Source organism: Pieris napi, chromosome 18 (assembly GCF_905475465.1).
Source record: "Pieris napi chromosome 18, ilPieNapi1.2, whole genome shotgun sequence".
Lineage (NCBI taxonomy): Eukaryota > Metazoa > Arthropoda > Insecta > Lepidoptera > Pieridae > Pieris > Pieris napi.
In genome coordinates this window covers 149,827-159,985 of record NC_062251.1, presented here as the reverse complement: position 1 = coordinate 159,985, position 10,159 = coordinate 149,827, and positions in this window count along the sequence as shown.

The window sequence follows — 10,159 nt, the reverse complement described above, 5'->3', positions numbered from 1 at the left end:
TTAAGCAAAGGATCCGTAACCGAAGCTGACGACTCATTAGTCTAGTGGTTAGTACCCCTAACTACGAATCCATGGGTCCCGGGTTCGATCCCCGGCTGAGACGAACATCGATGTGATGAGCATTTGGTGTTGTGCTTAGGTCTTGGGTGTTTAAAGATGTATTTATATGTCTATCTATCTATAATATGTATGTATATCCGTTGCCTAGTACCCATAACACAAGCTTCACCAGCTTAGCATGGGACTAGGTCAATTGGTGTGAATTGTCTCTAAAAAAAAAAAACCCTGTTCGTGTATTCGAACCCGTCTGTGAACGAATTAAAAAAAACGTGTGGCACTCGGGGACTGCCGCGGTAAAGATATTGCATAGCATTTTTTATCAACTTATGCAATTATAATTATTTATTTAATATTTATATTAATTCAATCTACCACTCAACCAGGCTCAGACTAACCCGCCGTATAGTGTATATAATGTGCGTTTTCCAATTACAGAGCATAATGCGACTCAGTGCCGCACAATGCCGCATAATGCTGAAGCTTAATTGGAACGTGAATTAGTTTTCAAATGCATCAGCAGAGTGCGCTAAGTCAAGTGTTGAAAAAAAAATGTTCTGAATAGAGTTAGCCACCTCATTAATGTATAATTAATGTGGTTAACAATAATAATTGGTTGAAAACTATTTCCGCTTATTTTAATAATCAAATTATTTCATTAACATTTTTTTACTGAAGAGAAAACCTTTAAATAATATAAGGTTTTAACAAGCTAAATTAACAGTAAAATATATAGTTTCATGTAAGAAGTTTACATCATTTACGTTTTGAGTAATTTTTTTTAAATGATTTCTAAAAACATTATATTCTTTCTCAAAACCATTGCAATGTTTACAAGAGTATTATCCTGTAAAATAAATTTGTTTACAGATCCGAATTTTAAAATAAAATTTATTCATACTTTAAATGTGGAATATAAAAAAGTTACTATTTATACCTTCATCCATACTTATATTTATTTTTTTTAGCAGTTTGAAATAACTTTAATTATTTTCAAAATCTACGATTGATTGCGAGAAGCACGCGAGAGCATCACTTTTGAGAGTGCTCAATTGTGCGAAGCGTTGCTGTAGTTGGAACATTCAACGTTGAGCATTATGCCGCATAATGCGCTCTAGTGCTGTAATTGGAAAACGCACAATATAATATAGTCCGTCTCACTCTAACGCGTACCGGCTGCACCGCCCGCGCTTACGCTACTTCACCGATCTCGTCAGAGAGATGTGAGACGTAGTATGCGGTCTGGCCCCTTTCTAACGCGCATTGCCGCACCCACCGTCATCGTGTGTTAGGTTTATTTTCGTTACGAAATTTCTTGATTCGATCGCCGCGCTCAAAAAAAAATTCAATGTGCATTGAAAACGTTGTACATAATTGTATTTGCCTGATATTTGTATCACATGATGTTTTCAGTGAATGAAAAAGACGTTATAAAGCTAATTGCCGTACCAAAACTTTGTTGTGTATAATAGTATTACTTAAGTATTAGCTACGCTTGCGCTGTCGCACGTGTCTGTGTAGTTTATAGTAGAACACAAAAAAATTGAGCTCTCGTAGCAGACGCAATCTTAATATATAATATGAATGATGCGTAAAGTTGTTTGTCCGCTATGTACTCCCAAACTACTTAACCGATTTCAATCAAATAGCTATATATATATATATATATATAGCATAGTAGTTTAGTAGCAGTATAGGTATATATATATTATATACCTATACTACTACTACTATACACTACTATACGTGTGTCTGAACTGCTCTTAAACGGCTGGACCGATTTGAATGTTTTTTTTAAACGTTTGGGTGACGCCCTGGATGGTTTAGATTCACAAATCAGCCCAGCAGATGGCGCTGCAGTACCATCATACTTTGTTTAATATACTAATCGCTTGAAATATCATTCAGGACAACGTCTGTCGGATTCTAGTAGATTTAAAAAAGAGTTCTATCATTAAATAGCATGTAAAATTTTGGGTCTAGACATGGGACCTCCAAGGTTTCTATTTGATCTATTACATATCTAGGAATATCATTTAAAGCCTAGGCCAGAACTCTTCTCTTTCTCTAACAATAAAGAGGTTCTCTTCTTTATTTTTTTATATTAATCATTGTATTAGTTTCATTTCTATTTTATTTTAAAGGGTAGCGAAATCGAACAGGTTAAAACAATGATATAGACTCGGAAATATGTTTCCAAACATAATTCTTTAAAACTATTCTATTATCAATTTCCTGCATGAAAAAGGTTAAAGAAAATAAAACAATGGAATGTATTAACGAGTTTTCATTTACAACTTAAAGGTTTTATTTACAATATAACTCAACTTTTTTACAATTTTTCTCATCAGTGGCGATCTGGCTGAAACTATATTCCTAAAATAATTCAATTTGAACGAACGCGACACAATTCTACTAAGAAGAATAAGCGAAGAAGATAATAATTGCGTCGGCCAAGTTTTCCTGTCCTTCCGTGCCTACTAAATTAAAATAATAAAAAAGCAATCAGTGGTGCTACCTTTTTAGGTCTGGGCCTCAGATTTCTGTATCGGTTTCATAATCAATCAATCTTTTAGGCAATTAGGTGTTCAGCCTCCTGTGCCTGACACGCTTTCGACTTTTTAAGGCAAGCCGGCTTCCTCACGATGTTTTCCTTCACTTGGAACGTTAATTACGCACATAGAAAGTCTATTGATGTACAGCCTGCCCTGCGATTCTGTAACTCACTTTTCGAACTCACACAGCGGTTTTCATAAACAATAAACTACACGCTCCCACCTTTTCAGAATGCCAAATCATAAAATGTCTGCTTCACGACTGATTTGAGAGCGACCGCCGATGCGAAAACCGCTGAGTGAGTTCGAAAAGTGAGTTACAGAATCGCAGGGCTGGGATCGAACCTACGACCAGAGGGATGAGAGTCGCACGCTGGAGCCACTAGGCCAACACTGCTCTTATACTAAACAAAAACAGAATATTAAAAAATATTTGCCAATAAATTTATGAAATAATTCTTGGATTTGACTATTTTAAAGTTTATACATTTATTACCTATCATAATAGTCTACAATAATAGTACTCAGAGTCGATCATGATCTTAATGAATAGATTAAAATATAACGAATGTAAATTTCCATACGTATTTTAAATATTTATTTGCCAGGGATTAGCTTTTCCTCCCGCGATTACTATAGTATAAAGGGTCGACGGTACGGGATACGGGCTCTTAATGAGCGACTCTGAGTATCGACGTAAAACTCCATTTAATTACAGTACTAACTATTGAGCAGTGGACATAATACTAATAACACAGTCACGATTTAGAATATCATGGTTACAAGTTACATAGATTTCAAATGGAATTTGGTTGTTGACATATCGGATGGGGGAAGGGCGAGTGTACCTTTGCGATTTTTCTAACGCAGAAATCAGTGGTCTGCCTTTCTTCTGTCTGGCAATCGAAATAAGTATAAAGGTGCGCTTACATGGGCAACTAAAATTGCTCAATTCCAGTCAATACTCGTCAACTATGACGTCACGACTACATCAAGCAATTTACGGCAACGGCAACAAGCATCAATACTGCGCAATACAATATTGAGCGATATGGCGCAACTTCATCAACTAGGCAATACTGTCCTACACGAGCAATTCAGTATTCGCTCGACATTGTTCTTGCTGCGGCGGCTTGTAGCGCTTTTTTCATTATTAATCAAAAACAAAAAAGATAGAAAAGGAATAGGCGTATCTGGGTGCGATCGTTTTTGACCGAAATTTTCATTGTGTAAATAATTAGATGATATATTATTCAAAAACTTTACTAGAATGTCACGAACAGACTTTGAATTACTTTTGAATAGAGTAATTAGAAATTATTATTATTTAGACCTCTCGCTCTCCCCGCGGAAGCAAGACGACAAGCCGCAAAACAAACAAGTGCGAAAGAGATATATGAAAATTGCTAGAAATTTCCAAGTCCATTGGATATTCGTCAATTCGTATCTGCGACATTGAGCGATATGAAATATCTGGAGCAATTAGAAGCAATATCGCCGAAACAATTTATTGAAATTTCTCCATTAATTGCTCCAGATCGGTCCATTCGTGTCGCCGAGCAATTATTGCCCTCGTGTAAGCGCACCTTAAGGAATTAAGTATTATGACATGTTGTTTGTACAAAAAAATATAAACGATTTTTGAAAACAAATGGTGACTTTCACCAGTATAATACTCGAAACTAATCTAAGCGTACCACCAACCAGGCTCCAAAAGATAAACCACTCCTTATATGGAAATTGTATTCGTGTTTACAACAAACTCCCAAGCGAAATTAGAGAATTATCACTGAATAAATTCAAAGCCCTCGTTAAACGTAAATTAATCAATAAATCTTTTTATAAGTTTGACGATTATTTAAATGATTGATTTGCTCCAGTTCAAACAATTTGTAAAAAACTTGGTGATTAAAAAGAGTGGCGGAGAGTTTCTTGCCATTTCTTCTTGTCCGCTCTACGCCCTTGACTAGCGAACTGGTAGTAAATTTACAATTAATTTAACTTTTTTTCTGACTTTCATAAGTGTATTTGTTTACCCATCATGCCTCCTGCTGATAGAGGACAAATCTTTGTTTTTAATTTATTTTATTATTATGAATTACTTAAAATGTCACATGGGACATGGTGTAATGGTTGCAACTCCTTACAAAGATTTTGTAAAACAAAAAAATGGCGATTAAAAAGTGTGGCGGAGAGTTTATTGCCAGTTCTTCTCTTCCGTTCTACGCCCTTGATTTGAGGACTGGCACTAAATGTAAAATTAGAAGCATTAATATTATGTATTTCTTTACTGACAAGTCATAAGTGTACATTATGTTACCTATATGATTAAATGATTTTTTTACTTTTTTACTTTATATGAATAAAGTTATTGTGAGTTTGAATCTCGTAATACAAATACTCTATATTGAAGTCTCGATTGCTAGATCGTCAGGTTTAGTGTACATTGCAGCTGTATGGAGCCGCTTATTACAATGGTCCATCAAAACATTAGTATTAGGGTGGTACTTTAGGTAGTTGTATTTAAATAAAATCCCCCATCAGAATTCTTACTATTTAAGTATTCATCAGTTCAACGCAATGCTATGGGAAAACATGAATGCAGCCAGACATGACATTTATAACTAACGAAACACACACACAAAAAAATAAAAATGTGTGCGTGTACTAGGTGTACACACGTAAGAAGTGAAACTTCTTTATGACCTTATTTTTCGAAAAATGATCTACTATATGCAACTTTACAGAAATTGGTTAAATAAAGTTTAACTAAAGGCTTTTATTATCAAAGACATGAATACAAATACAATTATTTCATTTTAACTTATTACTGTACTACTATGTAGTACTAAGATTATTACATAATTTCATTAATTGTAATAGAATTATTAGTATTACTATCATTGTTATCGTTATTATATATTTTTGTTACTAATGGCTTCGAATCTCTTCGGATCAACCGTGGTAAGGACAAGAAAAAGATGGCGCGTAACCGAAAAATGTGACAAATGTGTGTAATTTTTTTCCAACGCCGATAAAGAAGTTTGACTTCAAAAAGCAACATGGCGCGTAACCTGCTACAAAATTTCTCCCATACGTCGATAAAGAAGTTTCATTTCAAAAGATGGCGCGTAACGGAAATATGTGACGCGTAACGAAAAAATGTTACACCAAATTTTTTTCCATCCCCGATAAAGAAGTTTCACTTCAATAATAATCAAAAACAAGAAATAAATATAATATTTTTTTAAAGAGTAGTACATTTTAAGTGTGTAATGTGTGTGTTGTGGTAGTAACTGGCCCTGGGTGAGCATAATGCTGAGTAATGCCATCACAAAACATAACTTGTAAAAACCAAGTATCACAACACTTCTTTCGTTAAAAGTTGTGAGAACCAATACAATGAATATGTAATACCGAGTCGAATAATGTATTGCTCAAAGAGACCTTCTGTTTAAGTTATGACGTAATTAGCTGACCTCTCATATCGATATTACAAATCTTTTAAATATTGACTTGGCAATCGCACGGGAACACAATGTACTTATAAAAAGTTATATTAAGTTATAAAGAGAAAAGGATAATACGCAATACCATAGTTCACTAAAGGGAGATTTGCTAAGTAAATATTTTCAGGCGTTATAAATATCATCTCAAAAATTGTAGACATACATTTGGCAATAAGAAACTTGGGGCCGTTCAAGTATTACGTAGCACTATAAGGGCGAGGGGGAGGGGGGTTCTTTGATCTTCTTATTTGGTGATTACGTGAACAGTAATTATTTAATTTTTACACATATTACCCACACATCGTCTATGCTTGAAAACGAAATGCATTTTCGAGGATTCCTACTAAAAATTAATACGTTTACGTTTAGAGCTTTGCTTACTTTTGCTGACAAGGGGGCAGTGCAGTGCTGCTTATGTAATACTCAACGGCCCCCTTCCTATGTGTACGATTCCTGGGTCATCAGGGGTTCGAAATAATAGAATAAATTGAACTTACTCTATATTTATCACTCGCGTTATACAATAGACTATGAGCGAAATAATAACTATTATGTTAATTGCTAATAAGTGCAATCTAACAAACAGAGAGAGTGCCTACGTCTGGCTATGCTCCGGGGTGAAACTCCTATGACTTAGTTAATTACGAATGACTGCATAGTAACAGTCGAAGAGAGTGCCTGCGTCGGGCTATACTCTCGGGGCGTGACTCCGACGATTGTAGGAAATCGTCATGCTTATAAATGATCAAACTGTACAGCCAGAGCACGTACTTACATAATAAAAACATCACGCTCGTGGATGATTGGAATGTACGAGCCCTGGCACGTACTTATAAAAACATCAAGGTTGTAGATGATCGGAATGTACGAGCCCTGGCACGTACTTACATAGGGAATAATTAAGCTTATAAAATAAGGAAGCCTGAGCGAGTAAAATGTACAGCCTTGGCTCGTACATACTCCCCCAGGCAAAAGAGCAAAATGTACAGCCTTGGCTCGTACATACTCCCCCAGGCAAAAGTGCAAGATGAATATGTAGTGCTTTACAAGATGATTTCATTATATGCTTAACAGTCTCTAGGTTTATGCTAACACTTTTAATCACAGCACTATCACTAACACTAGGACCCGCAGCTCATGGGCCCTTGCACTTCCTAACCGGTGTCCGGTCCCGGGTGGCTTCTCCTGAGGCCACTGCGAGACCGGCTGCTGATTCTGCCGCTGCTACACCTACTGCTCCGTGACGTCTCCTGATCTTTATATGATTATAATATCCTATCCACTACCTTTCTTGAGCACATTCTGAGAACTATCATGAGCATACAAAATGTATTACAGTTTTGGTGAATGCAACCATGACTTAGGTTAAATATAATTGTTATTAAGTGCAACCGTAATTTGATATCTGCATAATATTATTCATTGTAGTTGACGTCTTTCACAGTAGGTCATTCCACTTGCTAACATATGATATTTTGCTGAACTGGCATTCCATTCATTGTTTATGATATCGTTTTTCGTTTCAATTATCGTTTTTCACTTTATAAAATGATTTGTTAATTGATGTATGTATAATTTAATATAAAGTTTCGACAATGTATGTTATACATAAATGGAACTGAACATACGAAACATAGTCTCTGGTTTGTATGCTTAAAGGAATTTTAAGTATTATTTTATATATGGTGCTTTTCTTTCTCTTCCTCTGATTACTCATATTTGACTCATAGGAATGCATATCCGAATAAGTTTGCTGTATGTTACTTTTATGAAATCTTGAATCGGTGAGCCTGCTATATTGCGGAACGATAACGTTTCGCAATCTTCCCCTTTTACGAAAGATATTACCTTTCTTTCTGAACTTTCTTTTTGACCTTCCTGTAAATTCCTTTCTTATCTTAACACCATTTTTTCTTCTTCGAAATTCCTGCTTTTTCACGAAAGCTTTTTGCTTATATTTCTTGCCTTTCTTGATAGGCAAACCATTTAATTTGCGTGTAACCTTTTTTGATCCATGCGAAAATTTGCCATAACTCTTTCTAGTTATTATGCTATTGTTTCTTACAACTATGTCGGACCCTTGTGTTAAGTTGCGTTGCAAATAGGGTTCCGTATACAATTGAATGGGCGCTTCTAACAATGGCTTAGACAACACTAAGCTGCTATTTAAGTTTTTATTCTTCTTATAAGAAATGGATGAAGACAAGATTTCTTTATCTTCTGTTTTTTGCTTGTCTTGTAGGCATTTCATGCTTTTGATACCCACGTTAACACGATGTGATTTATCTTCTCCGCTCACTTCACAACCAAGTTGCGTTTGATGATCTGTACTATGGTGTAGGGTCTCTCCTACCCCGGAGATGAAGCTGTGATGCTCCATGCTGTCTGAATTTAACATTTCTTCTATGCTTTTTAGTAGTTTGGATAAATCTCCTCCTTGATCATCTGCACATATACTGTGATTATCCATAGGTAATTTACTAACAGTTTGCTTCACAGTACACACATCGGAATGAAACTTATTATTATTATGAATTGAAGAACCAGGCAGTGTAACTTGACCTGAACTTTGGTGCAGGGTCTCTCCCACCCCGGAGATGATGCTTTGTTGCTCCTTGCTGTAGTCAGTTAACGACTGTGCTACGCTTTCTGCCAACTTGGATAATTCTCCGCCTTGATAAGTATCTGCATGTATACTGTGATTAACCCTAACACCTATCGGAGTCCAGTACCGGGTGGGCTCTTTGGAGTCCACTCCGAGACTGGCTGCCACTGCTTCCGCCAATGCCGCTATCGATGTTTCCTGCTCTACATCAGTGGTTTTCTGTATTGGCATCATTGCTATGCCTGATGGTATCTGCTGATTGTTACCACTTTCTGCTAAACCTTCCACCATTGCCGAAGACGAAGAGATTTTCTTGTCCGATTTATATTGAAATGATTGCTCTGCTTGCGTAGAATTACAATTTAAATTTGCATTTCCTTGACCTTGTGTATCGAAATGCGTTGACAGCGAATTTTTGCTGATGCTAAAATTTGATGAAGGTCGTTGTTGTTTTGCAATTGAATCTTTCCAGGTTTGATTATTACCTGTTTCCAAGGCATATAAGAAATTTTCTGAATTATATGAATAAAGTACTGGTGAATCCATATGCGTTTCTAAAGAATGTAATTTGAGATATATCTTTCTCTTTTGGCGCCTACATATAGCTTGCTTCTCGTAATATATATTTTCATACTCCGAGTAGGATCCGCCATGATCAACAAGTATGTCGATATGGGTTTTAAAAATTAAATCCCAATGCCACTTTATTTCGTCTAGCGCTCCTTCAAGTTCATCTTTGTCGGATTCGGAGTATACATTTGATAGTTCAAAAATCTTATCAAGCGACCTAAATAAATATGCTTGTTTGCGAAGCAACTCTTCGGTTTTTTTTGAATGCCTGATGGTTTTCAGACCGTCGGTAAACGAAGCTTGGAATAAATTCTCCATTATGCTTAATATAATAATTAACTAAACGCTTTGTAAATATTGCATTATAAATTCTTAAATGCTTATACGTGATAAAATGCTCAATGAATGCTTCAGATCATTCTCAGTAAAATTATGCTCACAAATGAGATAATTCTCAGAAATATAGTGCTCAAAACAAATGGAAAGGACTTACTGTAGATGCCTCCGTATGCTGAAGATTGACGTCCGTTGACTTCTTCTAGGTTGAAAGGACGCTGATATACTTTATGACCGCTGTGGGTCCTTAAAAATGCTGGGAGCGGACTTACTGTCGCTTGCCTCCCTATTTGACCGCTATGGGTCCTTGAAAATATTGGGAGCGGACTCACCGTCGCTTGCCTCCCTATTTGACCGCTATGGGTCCTTGAAAATATTGGGAGCGCACTCACTGTCGCTTGCCTCCCTATCTGACCGCTGTGGGTCCTTGAGAATGCTGGGAGCGGACTCACTGTCGCTTGCCTCCCTATTTGACCGCTATGGGTCCTTGAAAATTTGGGAGCGGACTCACTGTCGCTTGCCTCCCT